The sequence below is a fragment of the Ascaphus truei genome, chromosome 5 (assembly GCF_040206685.1).
Source record: "Ascaphus truei isolate aAscTru1 chromosome 5, aAscTru1.hap1, whole genome shotgun sequence".
In the NCBI taxonomy this organism is placed as follows: Eukaryota; Metazoa; Chordata; class Amphibia; order Anura; family Ascaphidae; genus Ascaphus; species Ascaphus truei.
Genome location: NC_134487.1, coordinates 307790245 through 307816295, shown reverse-complemented (window position 1 = coordinate 307816295; position 26051 = coordinate 307790245). Strand labels below are relative to the sequence as shown.

General features: G+C 43.0%; 1 long non-coding RNA gene across 1 annotated transcript in view; it reads left to right on the top strand.

The window, feature by feature from the left end:
- Nucleotides 1-24782, top strand: part of LOC142496323 (uncharacterized) — a 149272-nt gene extending 124490 nt beyond the window's left edge. The window contains exon 3 of the long non-coding RNA XR_012801953.1: nt 24467-24782. This is a non-coding gene — a long non-coding RNA (uncharacterized LOC142496323). The remainder of the gene's footprint in view (nt 1-24466) is intronic.
- Nucleotides 24783-26051: the final 1269 nt, after the last annotated feature.

Below are 26051 nucleotides of genomic sequence, written 5' to 3'. Positions count from 1 at the left end.
CCTGCTGGAAAATAACTCAATGCACTCGGGCAGAAAACAGTCACAAACCTCAATACACCCGGGTATACCTGAATTCGTGGGACTAGCCGAGCTCGAATAAAGTGTGTCGCCAGTGTACGCTGTAATGCACTGTATGACATCTCGTTATTCTTTCCGTCCCTTAGCGTTAGCATCCACCACCTACTCTGTATGGAGTTAAACAAAAACTTATGTGGCAAAATCACAAGTAGAAAACAAAAAAGCTACAGTGATACAGAGCCCTCTGTGCTCTGCTTTGATATAAAGATTTCTTCATGTTAACCAACAAGCATCACATAAGAAGCCAATGGCCGCGGTGATCTCTGCCATTTTGCTTATGATTTAGCATTCCTAAGAGATCTGCTTTTATTCAGCATTTAATCCCGTAGCAGTAAAAATGTACAGCAATGTGGGACTTCTGAGAAGTTTGAGGGTATGTTAAAGGAAAATGAGAATGCCTTTTACTTTATATGATATTCATCACTGGTAGCATCAAATATGCACAAAGCATAAATACTCACATACTCACTGTACACACTATCCATCCTTACATAGTCACATGCATGCACACATACTCACTGCACACTATCCATCCTTACATAGTCACATGCATGCACACATACTCCCTGCACACTATCCATCCTTACATAGTCACATGCATGCACACATACTCCCTGCACACTATCCATCCTTACATAGTCACATGCATGCACACATACTCCCTGCACACTATCCATCCTTACATAGTCACATGCATGCACACATACTCACTGCACACTATCCATCCTTACATAGTCACATGCATGCACACATACTCACTGTACACACTATCCATCCTTACATAGTCACATGCATGCACACATACTCACTGCACACTATCCATCCTTACATAGTCACATGCATGCACACATACTCCCTGCACACTATCCATCCTTACATAGTCACATGCATGCACACATACTCACTGTACACACTATCCATCCTTACATAGTCACATGCATGCACACATACTCCCTGCACACTATCCATCCTTACATAGTCACATGCATGCACACATACTCACTGTACACACTATCCATCCTTACATAGTCACATGCATGCACACATACTCCCTGCATACTATCCATCCTTACATAGTCACATGCATGCACACATACTCCCTGCACACTATCCATCCTTACATAGTCACATGCATGCACACATACTCACTGCACACTATCCATCCTTACATAGTCACATGCATGCACACATACTCACTGCACACTATCCATCCTTACATAGTCACATGCATGCACACATACTCACTGCACACTATCCATCCTTACATAGTCACATGCATGCACACATAATCCCTGCACACTATCCATCCTTACATAGTCACATGCATGCACACATACTCCCTGCACACTATCCATCCTTACATAGTCACATGCATGCACACATACTCACTGTACACACTATCCATCCTTACATAGTCACATGCATGCACACATACTCACTGTACACACTATCCATCCTTACATAGTCACATGCATGCACACATACTCACTGCACACTATCCATCCTTACATAGTCACATGCATGCACACATACTCCCTGCACACTATCCATCCTTACATAGTCACATGCATGCACACATACTCACTGTACACACTATCCATCCTTACATAGTAACATGCATGCACACATACTCCCTGCATACTATCCATCCTTACATAGTCACATGCATGCACACATACTCCCTGCACACTATCCATCCTTACATAGTCACATGCATGCACACATACTCACTGCACACTATCCATCCTTACATAGTCACATGCATGCACACATACTCACTGTACACACTATCCATCCTTACATAGTCACATGCATGCACACATACTCACTGTACACACTATCCATCCTTACATAGTCACATGCATGCACACATACTCACTGCACACTATTCATCCTTACATAGTCACATGCATGCACACATACTCACTGCACACTATCCATCCTTACATAGTCACATGCATGCACACATACTCACTGCACACTATCCATCCTTACATAGTCACATGCATGCACACATACTCACTGCACACTATCCATCCTTACATAGTCACATGCATGCACACATACTCACTGTACACACTATCCATCCTTACATAGTCACATGCATGCACACATACTCACTGTACACACTATCCATCCTTACATAGTCACATGCATGCACACATACTCACTGTACACACTATCCATCCTTACATAGTCACATGCATGCACACATACTCACTGCACACTATCCATCCTTACATAGTCACATGCATGCACACATACTCACTGCACACTATCCATCCTTACATAGTCACATGCATGCACACATACTCACTGCACACTATCCATCCTTACATAGTCACATGCATGCACACATACTCACTGTACACACTATCCATCCTTACATAGTCACATGCATGCACACATACTCACTGTACACACTATCCATCCTTACATAGTCACATGCATGCACACATACTCACTGTACACACTATCCATCCTTACATAGTCACATGCATGCACACATACTCACTGCACACTATCCATCCTTACATAGTCACATGCATGCACACATACTCACTGCACACTATCCATCCTTACATAGTCACATGCATGCACACATACTCACTGTACACACTATCCATCCTTACATAGTCACATGCATGCACACATACTCACTGCACACTATCCATCCTTACATAGTCACATGCATGCACACATACTCCCTGCACACTCTCCATCCTTACATAGTCACATGCATGCACACATACTCACTGCACACTATCCATCCTTACATAGTCACATGCATGCACACATACTCCCTGCACACTATCCATCCTTACATAGTCACATGCATGCACACATAGTCCCTGCACACTATCCATCCTTACATAGTCACATGCATGCACACATACTGACTGCACACTATCCATCCTTACATAGTCACATGCATGCACACATACTCCCTGCACACTATCCATCCTTACATAGTCACATGCATGCACACATACTCACTGCACACTATCCATCCTTACATCGTCACATGCATGCACACATACTCACTGCACACTATCCATCCTTACATAGTCACATGCATGCACACATACTCACTGCACACTATCCATCCTTACATAGTCACATGCATGCACACATACTCACTGTACACACTATCCATCCTTACATAGTCACATGCATGCACACATACTCACTGCACACTATCCATCCTTACATAGTCACATGCATGCACACATACTCACTGCACACTATCCATCCTTACATAGTCACATGCATGCACACACACTCACTGCACACTATCCATCCTTACATAGTCACATGCATGCACACATACTCCCTGCACACTATCCATCCTTACATAGTCACATGCATGCACACATACTCGCTGTACACACTATCCATCCTTACATAGTCACATGCATGCACACATACTCCCTGCACACTATCCATCCTTACATAGTCACATGCATGCACACATACTCACTGCACACTATCCATCCTTACATAGTCACATGCATGCACATATACTCACTGTACACACTATCCATCCTTACATAGTCACATGCATGCACACATACTCACTGCACACTATCCATCCTTACATAGTCACATGCATGCACACATACTCACTGCACACTATCCATCCTTACATAGTCACATACATGCACACATACTCACTGTACACACTATCCATCCTTACATAGTCACATGCATGCACACATAGTCACTGCACACTATCCATCCTTACATAGTCACATGCATGCACACATACTCACTGTACACACTATCCATCCTTACATAGTCACATGCATGCACACATACTCCCTGCACACTATCCATCCTTACATAGTAACATGCATGCACACATACTCACTGCACACTATCCATCCTTACATAGTCACATGCATGCACACATACTCCCTGCACACTATCCATCCTTACATAGTCACATGCATGCACATACTCCCTGCACACTATCCATCCTTACATAGTCACATGCATGCACACATACTCACTGCACACTATCCATCCTTACATAGTCACATGCATGCACACATACTCACTGCACACTATCCATCCTTACATAGTCACATGCATGCACACATACTCCCTGCACACTATCCATCCTTACATAGTCACATGCATGCACACATACTCCCTGCACACTATCCATCCTTACATAGTCACATGCATGCACACATACTCAGTGCACACTATCCATCCTTACATAGTCACATGCATGCACACATACTCACTGCACACTATCCATCCTTACATAGTCACATGCATGCACACATACTCCCTGCACACTATCCATCCTTACATAGTCACATGCATGCACACATACTCACTGCACACTATCCATCCTTACATAGTCACATGCATGCACACATACTCACTGCACACTATCCATCCTTACATAGTCACATGCATGCACACATACTCCCTGCACACTATCCATCCTTACATAGTCACATGCATGCACACATACTCACTGCACACTATCCATCCTTACATAGTCACATGCATGCACACATACTCACTGTACACACTATCCATCCTTACATAGTCACATGCATGCACACATACTCACTGTACACACTATCCATCCTTACATAGTCACATGCATGCACACATACTCACTGCACACTATTCATCCTTACATAGTCACATGCATGCACACATACTGACTGCACACTATCCATCCTTACATAGTCACATGCATGCACACATACTCACTGCACACTATCCATCCTTACATAGTCACATGCATGCACACATACTCACTGCACACTATCCATCCTTACATAGTCACATGCATGCACACATACTCACTGCACACTATCCATCCTTACATAGTCACATGCATGCACACATACTCACTGCACACTATCCATCCTTACATAGTCACATGCATGCACACATACTCACTGCACACTATCCATCCTTACTTAGTCACATGCATGCACACATACTCACTGCACACTATCCATCCTTACATAGTCACATGCATGCACACATACTCACTGTACACACTATCCATCCTTACATAGTCACATGCATGCACACATACTCACTGTACACACTATCCATCCTTACATAGTCACATGCATGCACACATACTCACTGTACACACTATCCATCCTTACATAGTCACATGCATGCACACATACTCACTGCACACTATCCATCCTTACATAGTCACATGCATGCACACATACTCACTGCACACTATCCATCCTTACATAGTCACATGCATGCACACATACTCACTGTACACACTATCCATCCTTACATAGTCACATGCATGCACACATACTCACTGCACACTATCCATCCTTACATAGTCACATGCATGCACACATACTCCCTGCACACTCTCCATCCTTACATAGTCACATGCATGCACACATACTCACTGCACACTATCCATCCTTACATAGTCACATGCATGCACACATACTCCCTGCACACTATCCATCCTTACATAGTCACATGCATGCACACATACTCACTGCACACTATCCATCCTTACATAGTCACATGCATGCACACATACTCCCTGCACACTATCCATCCTTACATAGTCACATGCATGCACACATAGTCCCTGCACACTATCCATCCTTACATAGTCACATGCATGCACACATACTCACTGCACACTATCCATCCTTACATAGTCACATGCATGCACACATACTCCCTGCACACTATCCATCCTTACATAGTCACATGCATGCACACATACTCACTGCACACTATCCATCCTTACATAGTCACATGCATGCACACATACTCACTGCACACTATCCATCCTTACATAGTCACATGCATGCACACATACTCACTGCACACTATCCATCCTTACATAGTCACATGCATGCACACATACTCACTGTACACACTATCCATCCTTACATAGTCACATGCATGCACACATACTCACTGCACACTATCCATCCTTACATAGTCACATGCATGCACACATACTCACTGCACACTATCCATCCTTACATAGTCACATGCATGCACACACACTCACTGCACACTATCCATCCTTACATAGTCACATGCATGCACACATACTCCCTGCACACTATCCATCCTTACATAGTCACATGCATGCACACATACTCGCTGTAAACACTATCCATCCTTACATAGTCACATGCATGCACACATACTCCCTGCACACTATCCATCCTTACATAGTCACATGCATGCACACATACTCACTGCACACTATCCATCCTTACATAGTCACATGCATGCACATATACTCACTGTACACACTATCCATCCTTACATAGTCACATGCATGCACACATACTCACTGCACACTATCCATCCTTACATAGTCACATGCATGCACACATACTCACTGCACACTATCCATCCTTACATAGTCACATACATGCACACATACTCACTGTACACACTATCCATCCTTACATAGTCACATGCATGCACACATAGTCACTGCACACTATCCATCCTTACATAGTCACATGCATGCACACATACTCACTGCACACTATCCATCCTTACATAGTCACATGCATGCACACATACTCACTGTACACACTATCCATCCTTACATAGTCACATGCATGCACACATACTCCCTGCACACTATCCATCCTTACATAGTAACATGCATGCACACATACTCACTGCACACTATCCATCCTTACATAGTCACATGCATGCACACATACTCCCTGCACACTATCCATCCTTACATAGTCACATGCATGCACATACTCCCTGCACACTATCCATCCTTACATAGTCACATGCATGCACACATACTCACTGCACACTATCCATCCTTACATAGTCACATGCATGCACACATACTCCCTGCACACTATCCATCCTTACATAGTCACATGCATGCACACATACTCCCTGCACACTATCCATCCTTACATAGTCACATGCATGCACACATACTCAGTGCACACTATCCATCCTTACATAGTCACATGCATGCACACATACTCCCTGCACACTATCCATCCTTACATAGTCACATGCATGCACACATACTCACTGCACACTATCCATCCTTACATAGTCACATGCATGCACACACACTCCCTGCACACTATCCATCCTTACATAGTCACATGCATGCACACATACTCACTGCACACTATCCATCCTTACATAGTCACATGCATGCACACATACTCCCTGCACACTATCCATCCTTACATAGTCACATGCATGCACACATACTCACTGCACACTATCCATCCTTACATAGTCACATGCATGCACACACACTCCCTGCACACTATCCATCCTTACATAGTCACATGCATGCACACACACTCCCTGCACACTATCCATCCTTACATAGTCACATGCATGCACACATACTCACTGCACACTATCCATCCTTACATAGTCACATGCATGCACACACACTCCCTGCACACTATCCATCCTTACATAGTCACATGCATGCACACACACTCACTGCACACTATCCATCCTTACATAGTCACATGCATGCACACATACTCCCTGCACACTATCCATCCTTACATAGTCACATGCATGCACACATACTCACTGCACACTATCCATCCTTACATAGTCACATGCATGCACACATACTCCCTGCACACTATCCATCCTTACATAGTCACATGCATGCACACATACTCACTGCACACTATCCATCCTTACATAGTCACATGCATGCACACATACTCCCTGCACACTATCCATCCTTACATAGTCACATGCATGCACACATACTCCCTGCACACTATCCATCCTTACATAATAACATGCATGCACACATACTCACTGCACACTATCCATCCTTACATAGTCACATGCATGCACACATACTCCCTGCACACTATCCATCCTTACATAGTAACATGCATGCACACATACTCACTGCACACTATCCATCCTTACATAGTCACATGCATGCACACATACTCCCTGCACACTATCCATCCTTACATAGTCACATGCATGCACACATACTCACTGCACACTATCCATCCTTACATAGTCACATGCATGCACACATACTCCCTGCACACTATCCATCCTTACATAGTCACATGCATGCACACATACTCACTGTACACACTATCCATCCTTACATAGTCACATGCATGCACACATACTCCCTGCACACTATCCATCCTTACATAGTAACATGCATGCACACATACTCACTGCACACTATCCATCCTTACATAGTCACATGCATGCACACATACTCCCTGCACACTATCCATCCTTACATAGTCACATGCATGCACACATACTCACTGCACACTATCCATCCTTACATAGTCACATGCATGCACACATACTCCCTGCACACTATCCATCCTTACATAGTCACATGCATGCACACATACTCACTGCACACTATCCATCCTTACATAGTCACATGCATGCACATATACTCACTGTACACACTATCCATCCTTACATAGTCACATGCATGCACACATACTCCCTGCACACTATCCATCCTTACATAGTCACATGCATGCACACATACTCACTGTACACACTATCCATCCTTACATAGTCACATGCATGCACACATACTCCCTGCACACTATCCATCCTTACATAGTCACATGCATGCACACATACTCACTGCACACTATCCATCCTTACATAGTCACATGCATGCACACATACTCCCTGCACACTATCCATCCTTACTAAGGGCCTCATGCAGAGAGCAGCGCTATTTAGAATTGGAGAGGGGGAAAAATATTAGCTTTATTGGAGAGTTTTTTTCTCCATATGCAGAAAGGGCAGAAAACTGCATTTACAATCCTTTCTGCATATGGAGAGTTTCAACCAGCGCTATGAGCGCTATTAGCGCTGTTGAAACTTGTAGGGAAAAAATCGCGTTTTTTTTTTCCCCTCCACCGGCCGCGGAGCGCCAGCTGCTTGGTGGAGAGGAAAAATGTTGAAAATCGCGCCATTTTTTTGGCGCGAACAGCCACTAGATGGCGATCGCGGCTCTCTGCATACGGCAGAAAAAAAAACTGGAGAGATTAGAAACTCTCCAGCCGCGCGGCGAATTTCAAGCAAAAAAAAAAAAAATGGCGCTTTTTTTTAAACTTGCCTTTTCCGGCGGTTTAAAGCTCAATTTTCGCCGGCAAATGGCGAGATTCCTTTTTGCGCTGCTCTCTGCATGAGGCCCATAGTCACATGCATGCACACATACTGTGACCACTCAGCCCCTTTGCACTATCTTTTCTCCCAGATGAAAGGCAGGATACGTAGGGTTTGCTTAGGTTTATTATCAACAGGGCACAAAACACAAACAAGAACAAAACGAAATACTGAACTGCCCTCTGGAGCGCTAACTAACACTTTGTTAATTACTGATTACAAGCTGGAGAGCTAAGCTCTTTACCAACACAGAGCCCTGTACCTGTGTACGCCGCTGTACCTGTGTACGCCACTGTATCTGTATATGAAGCTGCACCTGTACCTGTGTAAGCAGCTGCACCTGTGTAAGCAGCTGTACCTGTACCTGTGTAAGCAGCTGTACCTGTACCTGTGTAAGCAGCTGCACCTGAGTAAGCAGCTGTACTTGTGTAAGCGCCTGTACCTGTGTAAGCAGCTGCACCTGTACCTGTTTAAGCAGCTGTACCTGTGTAAGCACCTGTACCTGTGTAAGCAGCTGCACCTGTACCTGTAGAGTAGCGGGTAGCTGCTAAAGTAATGAAGCTGCTTACAGTTTATTTTTATTCATACTGTGCATGAGCAGGGGGTCTCCTGAGCTGAACAAAGTTGATTTCGGCCTCGGGGACCCCCTGCTTCCTGAGATACAGGCCCTGGAATAGGGTGTCAGTATCCCTGCAATGTTTAAGGCCACCCAGGTCACCGCAGGTGTCCGGGGTGTCTGCTGGCCTGAGGTATCAATCCTGAGCATAAAACTAAAAAATTCTATACATTCAAATAAATACACCCCCCTCCCCCCCAATACATACAGTGCAGTAATGGGCAAAATGACTATTATCCAGATATGGATAATAGTGCATTTGCCCATTTAAAATTAAACATAAATTTCACAAGTGTCCCAACTTGCAGGTCCCAGCCTCCCGCTGAGGAGACAGCAAGCCATGAGACAGAGTGCTACCATTGTAACCAGACTGGGCACATGAAGCCTCAGTGCCCCGACCTGCGGTGTCCCAGTTATCCCCCTCAGGGGGCACGCACTCCAGCTGCCAACCCGGCTGCCTACGTGGGACTGGCACTTACAGCAGAGCAGCGTGCAGCCGTCCAGCAAGTCAGGCAGTGGACTCAGATGGTGATTTCTACCTCTTCAACACGCGGCACAGCAGAGGGGCATCGGATTTCAACTGTCAGGTTGCCATCCCACGATGTAAGATACAAAAATTTGCGGCCAGTGACTATTGGAGATTGCCAGGGAGCCGGCCTTATTGACTCCTGTGCCACTTTCACTCTGGTGAGACCTGCCATGGTCAAACCAGAGGATCTGATCCCGGGCATAGGGATGTAGATAACCATGCCAGATGGGAGACCTAGGTCAATCCTGGTCACCCAGGTGTTTCTTGACTGGGGGGCTGGTCAAGGTATGAGGGATGTGGTGTTTTGCCTTGGTTTGGTATTGATGTGATACTCGGTAACTACCTGGGGCACCTCATCTTCTCGTTTGTAGAGGATGCTGCTCCGATAGCAGCCACCGCCAGAAATGCAAGCATGGCACTTGCCCAGGTAGAGGAGCCTTTGGTACCCCTGCCTTTTGAGGATCTCACCGTTCCCCTGCATTTGGGACCAACAGATCCAGCAGTTCCTGAGGAGTCCAGTAACCCCAGTCTGGGGCAATGCTACCCAGCTACAGGATGGATGTCCTGTGAGAGGCTGTATACCCAGGAGGAGCAGACAGCAGACGTGCAGCAGCTCCAGCCAAAGATTCAGCTAACAATTTTTAAAGATTTGTCTTTTTGTCCAGGGATCCCCGGTAATTGGCAGGCAATTGGCCTGGTGGGTCCCCTGCAACAAGTTACTCCAGGGCAGCCTGATAGGGTCTGGCCAGGGCACCGGTACCCATGGACAGGGAGAACGGTGAACGTACCTAGGGAGGATGCACTTGTGACCCCAGTCACAAAGAGCCACAGTTGGGCAGTTGCCCAGGTAAAGGTGCAGTTGGCACTGGTGCCCACCAAGGTTGTTTGTGTTCCCCAGCTTATGGAGCCCTCCTCACCGATCATCACCTTTTTACCATTGGAGCCCCCATCCGCAGAGGACCTTTGGAGAGGGCAAGAACCTTCAGCAGGCTGATGGACTGTATTAGCCAGAAATACTTTGTCCTACCTCAAGAACCTCAATTCCTGTCAGGCTCATAAAGCCAACTGAGATGGTCACTGTACTGGAGCCTTCATCTTGAGGGGGGAGGTGTGACGGTAGGGTTAGCTGGGGGAACTAATAAAGAGAAATCCCAGCTATTTACCCCTAAATCCATGTAACTTGGCCAGCTATGTAAGGCTTATTTAAGCCAAATGTAATTTAATATCTGGGGGAGAACAGGGAATGTATTCGAAGCCTGTATTCTTTATTCCCTGTAAATGCAATCCCCCAGTCAATCAACACTGTTCTGTGATGTTATTTGGGCTAGCTGTAATTCCTGTCTTTTACATAATTACCTTATGTCTGTATTTATGCCCGTGTTAGCAATTCCTCCCAGATTAGATACCTGGTATTGTGTGGTGATGGAATTAACATGCAAGAAAGTAAATGATATATTCTACTATTACTGTCATTTCTATGGAGAAAGACTAAGTAATTCACTCAGTTCAAGCTCTCCATAGAAATAGATCAGAAAAAAGGTAGGGGATTAGTTAAATGGTTCAGTTATCAGGTCTGAGCCCCAGGCACTGTTTCTCTTGGCTGCCTGCCTTGCTCAAGGTTAAAGGATAGCCACCAAGGGGTATAAAAGGAACACGTCTGATCAGTCCATCTGAAGTCCATCTCTGGGAAGGAGTGTGGAGACCATCTGAGAGACACTCCAGGAAGGAGTGTGGAGTTGGACTGTGACCAGCTGGAGGTACGTAAGAGGGGCTCCTGTGGGCAGCACACTGATATCCTGAAGCAGAGAAGCGGACAGGGTAAACCCATTTGAAGTGGGTCCCTGTACCTAGGAAAGGTAGATCTCATTCCCCAGACCCCCGTAAGTGTGTATATTTTTTGTATTTTGTATTCTTGTGTGTATCCGAGGTCTTATCCAAAATAAACCTAATTTTATTTCACTGTCTTGTTTTGCTCTGTGATTGATCCCTTAAAAATAAATGGTGTTAAAAGACCTAGTCTACCGTGACACCCACCTTGCCCCCAACTATCCTGGAAGGCTACCCCACTTACTGGTAAAACAAAACTCAGGGATAGCTAAATCACAGGCAGTGCAACAAAAGCAGACTAAATTGTACGTACTTTAGGCTCCTGAGGTATGTCCATCTCCTGTGCCAGGCACATCTTCTGGGCAACTTGACTTCCTCCTGGCTATCCTCGTTAATGGCCGCAGAGTCCAGACTTTTATTCCCTATTTTTACAGTCTCTAAATTAATCAGGATCTTTCCATTAGCATCCTTCAATTTACACATCTCTGTGCTGAGAGCGCAGAGCTCATGGCGTGAGAGTTCCAGCTCTGTGATGAGATTGCGAACCTCTTTCTGAGAGATCTCAGCACTGCTTCCAGTCAGCAATCATTTTGTCAGACTTTCTCTGCTTCTTGTCCATGGCGGCAACAGCAGCATTTTCTGTCTCCAGACTAGCTGTCACATTCTCCAACTTTGTCTTCTCCATACACATAGGGATCGCTCCAGACAGAAACCTCTGTAGCTCAGCCTTGTCTTCTTGCTCTTTATCTAATCATTCACAAAGAAGACAACAGTCATGCCTGACAGTTTGCAGTGCATTTCCAGCATGGCTCAAGAAATCATCACTCTTTAGTTCCCGGTCCACTTCCCTGGTACTGTTTGTTCAGGGGTTCTTATGGGGTTCTTATGGTCAGAACCAGATAGACGCACCATGTGGGTGCATTGGACCCTGTGCTACCTCGGGGACCCTGCTGTGGCTCCGGCCCAGGCCATGCTTTTTAGCAGCCTCTGGAGATTCCGCCATTCTCCTGATGAACCTGCCAGTCACTCTGGGCTGCAGCACATCCCGGCTCCTTTCTAACACACGATTTCCCGACCTCCCAGTATCATCTTTAAATGTTCCTGCACCTTCCTCTGTAAGTTGAGAACTTCTTTTCTTTTTCTCGCTCTTCCTCTTTACCTTGTAAGACTTTGATGCATCAGTGGTGCTGAGCACACACTCATTGTTACTGAGCACACACTCATTGTTACTGAGAACACACTCATTCTTACTGAGCACACACTCATTCTTACTGAGAAAACACTCATTGCTACTGAGCACACACTCATTGTTACTGAGCACACACTCATTGTTAAAAGCTTTTGCATCTTTCTTGCGTCCCCATGGCATTGCTGCTGCTGCAGTTGCTTGGCTCGCTGGAACAAATATTCCTCTTGCTGCTGCTGATGCTTTTTTTCTGGGGCCACATAGGAGTCATCTTCATCATCATCATAAGGCATGAAGGGACACTGTTCCGTGTGACCGGGCTCTTTACACCATAAACACATCTCGTACTGCTCACTTTCTGGGGCCACATAGGAATGCTCATTCAGGTGTATTCTTCCCACTGATCATGGGAGTTGCTATTGCATAAATATTGTTCTGTTCTGTATTTACAGCTCTACAATCACAGCCGGAAGTCATTTAGGTGTGGCAGACTTTAGTTGCAGAGTTCACACCTCTCGTAGTTGTCTCTGTAGCAGTCTCACTCTTGCTGAGCAGCCATTTAAAAAAACCATGTTTTTTTGTGTTGCTTTTTTAAACCCACAGCACTTTAGGTGCTGTGCCTTTTATAGTATCTGCATTCTCTGCAATTGTGAAAACTCGGCCACGTTGCATGATGTTTGCTCTCACATTAAAGGCAGGAGGCATAAGGATCTGTTAGCAGGTTTATTCTTAAAGGCATTAAACAAAGCAAAAATCAAACAAAAAGCCTAGCTCCTCTCGGAGCACTAACTACACAGTAACCATATTGCCACTAACTATCCTGGACAGCTACCCCACTTACTGGTTAAACTAAACTCAGGGATTGCTGAATCACAGGCAGTGCAACACAAGGCAGATTAAATTGTCCTTAATTTAGGCTCCTGAGGTAAGCCCAACTCATGTGCAGGCACATCCTCTGGGCAGCTTGACTTCCTAATGGCTAACCTTGTTCACGACCGCAGGATCCTATAGCTCCCAGGTACACAGTTCTGGGCAGTCCCCACAGACTCTTGACCTGTCCCTGCAGGTTCTGGAACAGGTAGCCTCTGTGACATTCCAGCAGTCTCTCATGGCGTCACCCTGAGCAGCGTGACCCTGCCTCTGCAGGATCTGGAAGTACCGACTGTATGCAAGTCCCTGCCTTTTAAAGAGCTCAAGAGCTAAATACCTTAAGCCTAGGTTGTGGTCTGCTGCCACACTGTAAGGAAGTTAACCCTTCAATCCCTCACAATACTTACATACATACAGAGTTACATACATGCATACATACTGTGCACACATACATATTTACATATATTCATACATAAATATTTACATACTTATGAATCAAATTCTCTCCTATTGTGACCCTTTTAGTCCCAGAACTAAAGAATCCAATCAGGGATTGTCCTGCTGGGCATATTTAATTTTGGTTTGGATTTCATCTCAGTTGTAGCAGTTAGGTTACTTAATTCATGCCCAGTAAATGTGGGGCATTTGTTTACATTTAAAAAGAATATACAAAACAGTAATTTATATGTCAAAAAAGGTAAATAATTGTTTCAAGTCTGCAATTTCTATTAAATAAATGTATAACAAATACAAACCGGTGCCTCAAAAAAAGCCTAATAAATGCAAATATAAGGTACTATGAAACCCTATAACAGAAAGGGCAGGAGCAGACGTCGGAGGAGAATTTCACTCAAAGATGCTGGGCTGTTTTCACAGTTCCTGAAAGGCTGCGCATGTGTCTCTCACTATCAGCTATAACCTCTGACCCTACGCGTTTCGTGATTGCGTCTCTTCCTCATGTGTATGTAAATGTAGAATTCAAAACAACAGAAGCTCTGCTTAGAATAGATGTGAGGAGGGCGGAGGGGGGGGGAGGGGTTCCTCTGGGTAGAAGGGTACACATAAAACTATAACAAGACTGGTAAGCAGCAAGGGTGTAGAGGAGCACAGCAACGTTTCCTGGCAGCATACCAGCTAGTGGACCGCCAAAATCAGGGTAACTCCAGACAGGGAATAGTATTAAAAGGATACTTTAATGGTCAGTATATAGACAGCAATGGTAGGGACGCACCTACGCGTTTCGTCCGTAAAGTCCGTAAACAAGACTGGTAAACCTAGTTGTGGGCACTCTGATCCCCTAGTAAATGTGTTATGACATAATTAAAAACTCATTTATTAACATAAATCCTCTAAAATATAGGTGGTATAAAAACAACGACGCAGAGTTGGATTCCTCACCCCCCCTGTAGGTGTTAGAATGTATTTGATAATGAAGGAGTAGAGGTAACCGGTCTCCTTAGGTATAGTAACTCAATGAATATAATCTAATGTCCCATTAGTAGAAACAGGGACAAGAGTGTGTTTGCACTGAAAATATGCCTAAGGGTTAATAGACACAGTATAATGATTCCAAGCTTTAGTGATCTAATAAGTTTGACAAATGAACGTACTCATACAGATGCACATTCACGTGCACGAGCAGGGAATCCTATGGGATAGCGCAGGAGGGAGAGACAGACTCACCAGCGCTCCCTGCATGTAGAAAGTCTCTGCAAAATAGCCTCAAGGCCCGCCGAGCAACCTGGGGGATGTTCTATAACACCGGCTAAATGTAAGCGTCCCATTAAGTTCGCACGCTGCTGTTAGCTGCCTATGGATACTCTGTCATATTTAGCTACACTGTTCATATCTATATAACAACAGTGTCAGTTCATGTGGGAACACTCTGGATACTTTGTTTGAATGATTTGCTGCTATATTTACATAGGATATTGTTATCTTCATTTACAGTGAGTTGCCATCATTAGGGGGTTTTATCAGGTGTAAGACGTTCTGCACCTAGATCCCATTAATCCGATTTTTAGGGAATATATTTGTACCAGGCAGGTATTATTACCTTTTGGATATTTACAGATGCAGCCACCAGTATTATTACTCTTGCCTGGGAAATTCTGGATCAGTCTCACAGTAAATTCCTCAACTTTGCCTCAACATTTCTGTGAGGTTCTTAATGGCCCATCGGATTAACACAGCGGAGGGTCCCTGCAGTCCCATTCAAACACACTCTTATCCCTGTTTCTACTAACTGGATAGTAGATTAGCATTCATTGAGTTACTATACCTAAGGAGACCGGTTACCTCTACTCCTTCATTATCAAATACATTCTAACACCTACAGGGGGGTGAGGAATCCAACTCGGCATCGTTGTTTTTATACCACCTATATTTTAGAGGATGTATGTTAATAGATGAGTTTTTAATTATATAAAACAAATGCTGTTGGGCCGATTTTAATCCTTAGCAGCACGCTCCTAGAGGGCAACACTAATTTCATGTAATTAATATATTTGGCCAATCACATGCGACTGCTTATTGAGCAGTCTGTGGGAGGCCAGCCCCTCCTTCTTCTAGGTATATAATCTCCTAGCAAGGTCCCTGTATTTCACTATTCCCTTCACTTGCAGACATGTGAGTATCTGTACTGGTATATACCAGTTTTTAACTGCACTATGTTATATAAGCATATGCTTGGATATATTAACCCTTTCACATAACACTAGTTTGCATTTAGTGTAGGGACCTGCTATAGAGACTTACCTTGATGTGGTTAGCAGGCCTGGCAATATTTGATCAAAGGATGTAAACCAAAAGTCTCCTTTTTCTTCTAGATTTTCACAATATATATATAAAATTAAACAAACAAAAAGACTGCGCCCCTCAGGTGTCCGTCTCAACTATCACATTAGTGGTAAGTATAATAAGTGTAATAAACTCATATGAATAGGTTACCAAATAGATATCAGTAGCAATATTCCAAATTATGTAAATAACACACAATTAAAAAATAATAATAATAGATTACTAAATTAGTGTGAGCTAATGACTTAGTGTCCAAAAATATGTCCAAAAAATATGCATGATTAAAATTGCAGACAAAAAAATCAATTAAAAAAAAAAAATCAATAAAAAACCATAAAAAATAAATAGTCCTGTTGATATATTAGGAATATAGATGATGGCCCACTAGTCTGGGTACCGGCTGCTCTCTGCAAGGAACCAACGACTTCCCAGTAGATCTACAAAACGAAAAGAAAGAAAGCGCCCGATCCTGGTGTAATATGAAAAATACACATTTAATATTCCAGTATTAAGTCCCGTGATGAAATCACCTTAGCGTGAAGAAACGCGTTGGGAGTGTTAGTGTGAGCTACTGACAGTCCGTCACCACACTCATTCATACCTTGGTTTCTGCTGGGACATTGTAAACGCTGCTACGCCTCGGTGAACTACTGCCCCTTCCCCTTCTCCTCCACGGGGTCACATTACCATTTCCTCCCATCCGGAGTTGCTGTGCTGAGCGGTGGACTTCTGGGTCACATCGGGAGAGGTTGTGCATTCTCTGAGGCCCCTGCTGGACGGTGGCTCAGAGGAGCTGGGACTTCACGGAGGAAAGGAGTGGCGTGTGAGCAGAGCAGTGTCTTCCGGCGGTTGGCGAATGAGTATACTCATTACATGCTTGTTTTTCACATTTGTTTGTGAGTTTAAATTTGTTGGACTTAATACTGGAATATTAAATGTGTATTTTTCATATTACACCAGGATCGGTCGCTTTCTTTCTTTTCGATATAAATATATAAATATAAATATATATATATATATATATATATATATATATATATATATATATATATATATATATATATATATATACATATATATACCCATTTATTGCTATCCCAAAGGGAGAAGCGCAGGGATTCACTTTCTGAGTTTTTAATTATGTCATAACACATTTAATTATGTCATAACACATTTAATTATGTCATAACACATAACACAACTGAGTTTACCAGTCTTTAGTTCTATGTGTGTAAATGTATAAGAATTATGTTTCAAGGTCCCAAACATTTCAGGAATAATCTTGGTGTTAGATCTAAAAGCTCTAAACGTATTTCTAATGTGAAGTCAATCAACACAAAAAGCCTAAAATACTTAATCATGCTGTTAGTGTGTGTCAGAACGATTATGTGGTAAATGCAAGTGAGGTTGCATTGTGTTTCAGAAATAAATATTTAAAAACCACGTACAGTATTCGATTTAACACTGCAGGCGAAAAGTAAAAAATACATCTCTCTAAATATGTGGGTAATTTCCACACTCTACTGCACACGCCACCAGTTGCTAACACATTTTCCAATGTTTATTTGGGTTGTAGTCATGTTGTAATTTACTGACTGTCCTTATCAAACATATTTAAAGTTGGGACATTGCATAAATGATAAATCCTGGATTTTCAGGTATTAAATATGTGGTAAATAATAAAATTCGCTTTTTTAGTGACATTGTCAAACCTATCCCCCACCTGTATGCCATCAGTGAGATAGAGGTATAGCATGGGCATAAAGAAAGACAGACGCGACGTCTGTCTTGATGCACTGTATTGTTTTTTGCTTGTGGTTGCCGCAGGGTTTTATACATTGCCCATTGATAGTCAGGTAGTTTTATATCACGTCATATCTAGATTTTTTTTGATGAACAAATGTAAATGTGTTCCATTCACCTGTCCCTAACTCCTGTAATTTACTTTTCTGAATAACGCACCAAGCAAACCACTGTACCAAACTACTGTACCAAACTAGTGTACCAATCTACCAAACTACTGTACCAAACTGTTGTACCAATCTACCAAACTACTAAACTACTGTACCAATGTACTGTACTAAACTACCAAACCACTGTCCCAATCTACTGTACCAATATACTGTATCAATCCACTGTACCAATCTACCAAACTACTGTACCAATCTACTGTCCCAAGCTACTGTCCCAAGCTACTGTCCCAAAATACTGTACCAATATACTGTCCCAAACTACTGTCCCAATATACTGTACCAAACAACTATATCAATCTACTGTATGAAACTACTAAACTACTATATTAATCTACTGTACCAAACTACCAAACTTCTGTCCCAATCTATTTTACCAATCTACTGTACCAATCTACTGTACCAAACTACTGTACCAAACTACTGCACCAAACTACTGTCCAAAACAACCAAACTCCTGTACTAAACTACTGTCCCAATCTATTGTACCAAACTACTGTCCCAATCTAGTGTACCAAACTACTGTACCAAACTACTGTCCCAATCTACTGTACCAAACTACCAAACTGCTGTACCAAACTACTGTCCCAATCTACTGTACCAAACTACCAAACTGCTGTACCAAACTACTGTCCCAATCTACTGTACCAAACTACCAAACTGCTGTACCAAACTACTGTCCCAATCTACTGTCCCAATCTACTGTCCCAATCTAGTGTACCAAACTACTGTCCCAATCTACTGTACCAAACTACCAAACTGCTGTACCAAACTACTGTCCCAATCTATTGTACCAAACTACTGTCCCAATCTACAGTACCAAACTACTGTCCCAATCTACTGTACCAAACTACCAAACTGCTGTACCAAACTACTGTCCCAATCTACTGTACCAAACTACCAAACTGCTGTACCAAACTACTGTACCAAACGACTGTCCCAATCTATTGTACCAAACTACTGTACCAAACTACCGTACCAAACTGCCGTACCAAACTACCGTACCAATCTACTGTACCAAACAACTGTCCCAATCTACCGATCTACTGTACCAAACTACCAAAGTACTGTACAAAACTACCAAACTACTGTATCAATCTGTACCAATCTACTGTACCAAAATACTGTACTAATCTACCAATCTACTGTCCCAATATACTATACCAAACTACTGTACCAAACTACTATATCAATCTACTGTACCAATCTACCAAACTACTGTACCAAACTACCAAACGACCATATCAATCTACTGTTCCAAACTACCAAACTACTGTACCAATCTACTGTTCCAAACTACCAAACTACTGTACCAATCTATTGTACCAAACCACTATATCAATCTAGTGTACCAAACTACTGTACCAATATACTGTACCAAACTGCCAAACTACTGTACCAAACTACTATCCCAATCTACTGTACCAAACTACCAAACTGCCATACTACTGTACCAAACTACTATCCCAATCCACTGTACCAAACTACCAAACTACTGTACCAATCCATCGTACCAAACCACTGTACCAAACTACTGTCCCAATCTACTGTACCAATCTAGTGTACAAAACTACTATCCCAATCTATTGTACCAAACTACTGTACCAAACTACTGTCCCAATCTAGTGTACAAAACTACTATCCCAATCTATTGTACCAAACTACTGTACCAAACTCCTGTCCCAATCTAGTGTACCAATCTACTGTACCAAACTAAAATCTACTGTACCAAACTACTGTACCAAACTACCAAACAACTATATAAATCTACTGTTCCAAACTACCAAACTGCTGTACCAAACGACTATATCAATCTACTGTGTCAAACTACCAATCTACTGTACCAATCTATTGTACCAAACTACTATCCCAATCTACTGTACCAAACTATCAAACTCCTGTCCCAATTTATTACCAATCTACTGTACCAAACTCCTGTACCAAACTCCTGTCCCAATCTACTGTACCAAACTCCTGTCCCAATCTACTGTACCAAACTACTGTACCAAACTACCAAACTCCTGTACCAATCTACTGTACCAAACTACCAAACTCCTGTCCCAATTTATTGTACCAATCTACTGTACCAAACTCCTGTACCAAACTCCTGTCCCAATCTACTGTACCAAACTACTGTACCAAACTACCAAACTCCTGTACCAATCTACTGTACCAATCTACTGTACCAAACTACCAAACTCCTGTCCCAATCTATTGTACCAATCTACTGTACCAATCTACTGTACCAAACTCCTGGCCCAATCTACTGTACCAAACTACTGTACCAAACTCCTGTACCAATCTACTGTACCAAACTACCAAACTCCTGTCCCAATTTATTGTACCAATCTACTGTACCAAACTCCTGTACCAAACTCCTGTCTCAAACTTCTGGCCAAAACAACCAAACTCCTGTCCCAATCTACTGTCCCAAACTACCAAACTACTGTCCCAAACTACCAAACTACTGTCCCAATCTATTGTACCAAACTCCTGTCTCAAATTTCTGGCCAAAACAACCAAACCACTGTACCAAACTACTGTACCAAACTACCAAACGACTATATCAATCTACTGTACCAAACTACCAAACTACTGTACCAATCTACTGTACCAAACTACCAAACTACTGTACCAAACTACTGTCCCAATCTAGTGTACCAAACTGCTGTACCAAACGACTGTCCCAATCTACTGTACCAAACTACCAAACTGCTGTACCAAACTACTGTCCCAATCTATTGTACCAAACTACTGTACCAAACTACCAAACTGCTGTACCAAACTACTGTCCCAATCTACTGTACCAAACTACTGTACCAAACTACTGTACCAAACTACTGTACCAAACTACCAAACTGCTGTACCAAACTCCTGTACCAATCTACTGTACCAAACTACTGTACCAAACTACCAAACTCCTGTCCCAATCTATTGTACCAATCTACTGTACCAAATTCCTGTCTCAAACTTCTGTCCAAAACAACCAAACCACTGTACCAAACTACTGTACCAAACTACCAAACGACTATATCAATCTACTGTACCAAACTACCAAACTACTGTACCAATCTACTGTACCAAACTACCAAACTACTGTACCAAACTACTGTCCCAATCTAGTGTACCAAACTGCTGTACCAAACGACTGTCCCAATCTACTATACCAAACTACCAAACTGCTGTACCAAACTACTGTCCCAATCTATTGTACCAAACTACTGTACCAAACTACTGTACCAAACTACCAAACTGCTGTACCAAACTACTGTCCCAATCTACTGTCCCAATCTACTGTACCAAACTACTGTACCAAACTACTGTACCAAACTACTGTTCCAAACTACCAAACTGCTGTACCAAACTCCTGTACCAATCTACTGTACCAAACTACTGTACCAAACTACCAAACTCCTGTCCCAATCTATTGTACCAATCTACTGTACCAAATTCCTGTCTCAAACTTCTGTCCAAAACAACCAAACCACTGTACCAAACTACTGTACCAAACTACCAAACGACTATATCAATCTACTGTACCAAACTACCAAACTACTGTACCAATCTACTGTACCAAACTACCAAACTACTGTACCAAACTACTGTCCCAATCTAGTGTACCAAACTACTGTACCAAACTACCAAACGACTATATCAATCTACTGTACCAAACTACTGTACCAATCTACTGTACCAAACTACCAAACTACTGTACCAAACTACTGTCCCAATCTAGTGTACCAAACGACTGTCCCAATCTACTGTACCAAACTACCAAACTGCTGTACCAAACTACTGTCCCAATCTACTGTACCAAACTACCAAACTACTGTACCAAACGACTGTCCCAATCTATTGTACCAAACTACTGTACCAAACTACCGTACCAAACTGCCAAACCAAACTACCGTACCAATCTACTGTACCAAACAACTGTCCCAATCTACCGATCTACTGTACCAAACTACCAAAGTACTGTACAAAACTACCAAACTACTGTATCAATCTGTACCAATCTACTGTCCCAATATACTATACCAAACTACTGTACCAAACTACTATACCAATCTACTGTACCAAACTACCAAACTACTGTACTAATCTACTGTCCCAATATACTATACCAAACTACTGTACCAAACTACTATACCAATCTACTGTACCAAACTACCAAACTACTGTACTAATCTACTGTCCCAATATACTATACCAAACTACTGTACCAAACTACTATATCAAGCTACTGTACCAAACTACCAAACTGCTGTACCAATCTATTGTACCAAACCACTATACCAATCTAGTGTACCAAACTACTGTACCAATATACTGTACCAAACTGCCAAACTACTGTACCAAACTACTATCCCAATCTACTGTACCAAACTACCAAACTGCCAAACTACTGTACCAAACTACTATCCCAATCTACTGTACCAAACTACCAAACTACTGTACCAATCCATCGTACCAAACCACTGTACCAAACTACTGTCCCAATCTACTGTACCAAACTGCCAAACTACTGTACCAAACTACTGTACCAAACTACTATCCTAATCTACTGTACCAATCCATCGTACCAAACCACTGTACCAATCTAGTGTACCAAACTACTGTCCCAATCTAGTGTACAAAACTACTATCCCAATCTACTGTACCAAACTAAAATCTACTGTACCAAACTACCAAACAACTATATAAATCTACTGTTCCAAACTACCAAACTGCTGTACCAAACGACTATACAGTATCAATCTACTGTGTCAAACTACCAATCTACTGTACCAATCTACTGTACCAATCTACTGTACCAAACTCCTGTCCCAATCTACTGTCCCAAACTACCAAACTACCGTACCAAACTCCTGTCCCAATCTACTGTCCCAAACTACCAAACTACTGTCCCAATCTACTGTACCAAACTACTGTCCCAATCTATTGTACCAAACTCCTGTACCAAACTCCTGTCCTAAACTACCATACCAAACTCCTGTCCCAATCTACTGTCCCAAACGACCAAACTACTGTACCAAACTCCCGTACCAAACTCCTGTCTCAAACTTCTGGCCAAAACAACCAAACTGCTGTACCAAACTCCTGTCCCAATCTATTGTACCAATCTACTGTCTCAAACTACTGTACCTTGATATATTGACACTAAGGGTAAGATTCACCAACCTCTGATACAGATTATGACATCTTCAACAGGCAATAGCTGCCATTTACAGTAAATCCAGGGCAGGGAACACAGAATTGTGATGGGAATGTTGCTAGTGATTTTCAGTGTACGCAACATACAGTAAGATGAAAATACAATTTAAGTCACAGTTACTTTGATACATCACTATCAAAATATTCTTGTTGTTTTGACAGAATATAATTACACTTCATATTCCTTTGTTCTCTTTCAGGTAAAGGAGTCGTTGTATCAGTCTTATCCAAGTCCCCTGACATCAGAATTGGAAGCATATTCAAAGACTCGTGTGCAATAAATTCAAACAAATGTCCAAGACTTAATAATTTATTTGTTACTGTTTCGTTTCACATTACTGTACATTATTTTTGTCTTTCTAATTTATTTAAATATTTCATAAACAGGAAAATATTCTTACTATGAATCTGCTCCACATGTAACAGTTATTTAATTGGTTAATATAACAATGACTTTTTTTTATATAATACTGAATTTTTCCTTACATATTTATTTATTAAATATAATTAATAAATCTTACTAGGTGCCATTTTCTTTATTTTTTTTTTCACCGTTATGTCTATTGTCTGATATTATCATGCAATTATTTATTTAAGGTGATAATAAAGAAGAGCTATCACTGTCACGAGATAATGTTTTTATTTCATTCGCTTGTAAAACAGTTATCTAGTTAGACTTAGCAATTGATCAGATCCTATTATTTTCAATAGATAAGATCATGTTAGGAAAGTTACGTGGAAAAGGCCCTACAATAAAACACACCGGAATAACCAGGGAAAATAAGGGGAAATCAACACAAAATAAGACTGTGGCAGAAGGGGCAATGTGGCTCATACTAATAAAGGTTAAGCCCAACCACGGCCCCTACCCGTCTCATGTGTGCGCGGGATCCCCGTACCCATCTCATGTGTGTGCAGGATCCCCCTACCCGTCTCATGGGTGTGCAGGATCCTCCTACCCGTCTCATGTGTGTGCAGGACCCCCCTACCCGTCTCATGGATGTGCGGGATCCCCGTACCCGTCTCATGTGTGTGCGGGATCCCTGTACCCATCTCATGTGTGTGCAGGATCCTCCTACCCGTCTCATGTGTGTGCAGGATCCTCCTACCCGTCTCATGTGTGTGCAGGATCCCCCTACCCATCTCATGTGTGTGCAGGATCCTCCTACCCGTCTCATCTGTGTGCGGGATCCTCCTACCCGTCTCATGCGTGTGCAGGATCCCCGTACCCGTCTCATGGGTGTGCAGGATCCCCGTACCCATCTCATGGGTGTGCGGGATCCCCCTACCCGTCTCATGGGTGCGCAGGATCCCCGTACCCGTCTCATGTGTGCAGGATCCCCGTACCCATCTCATGTGTGTGCAGGATCTCCCTACCCGTCTCATGGGTGTGCAGGATCCCCGTACCCGTCTCATGTGTGTGCAGGATCCTCATACCCGTCTCATGTGTGTGCAGGATCCCCCTACCTGTCTCATGGGTGTGCAGGATCCCCGTACCCGTCTCATGGGTGTGCAGGATCACCGTACCCGTCTCATGGGTGTGCAGGATCCCCGTACCCATCTCATGTGTGTGCAGGATCCCCGTACCCGTCTCATGTGTGTGCAGGATCCTCGTACCCATCTCATGTGTGTGCAGGATCCTCCTACCCGTCTCATGTGTGTGCGGGATCCCCCTACCCGTCTCATGTGTGTGCAGGATCCCCCTACCTGTCTCATGTGTGTGCAGGATCCCCCTACCCATCTCATGTGTGTGTAGGATCCCCCTACCCATCTCATGGGTGTGCA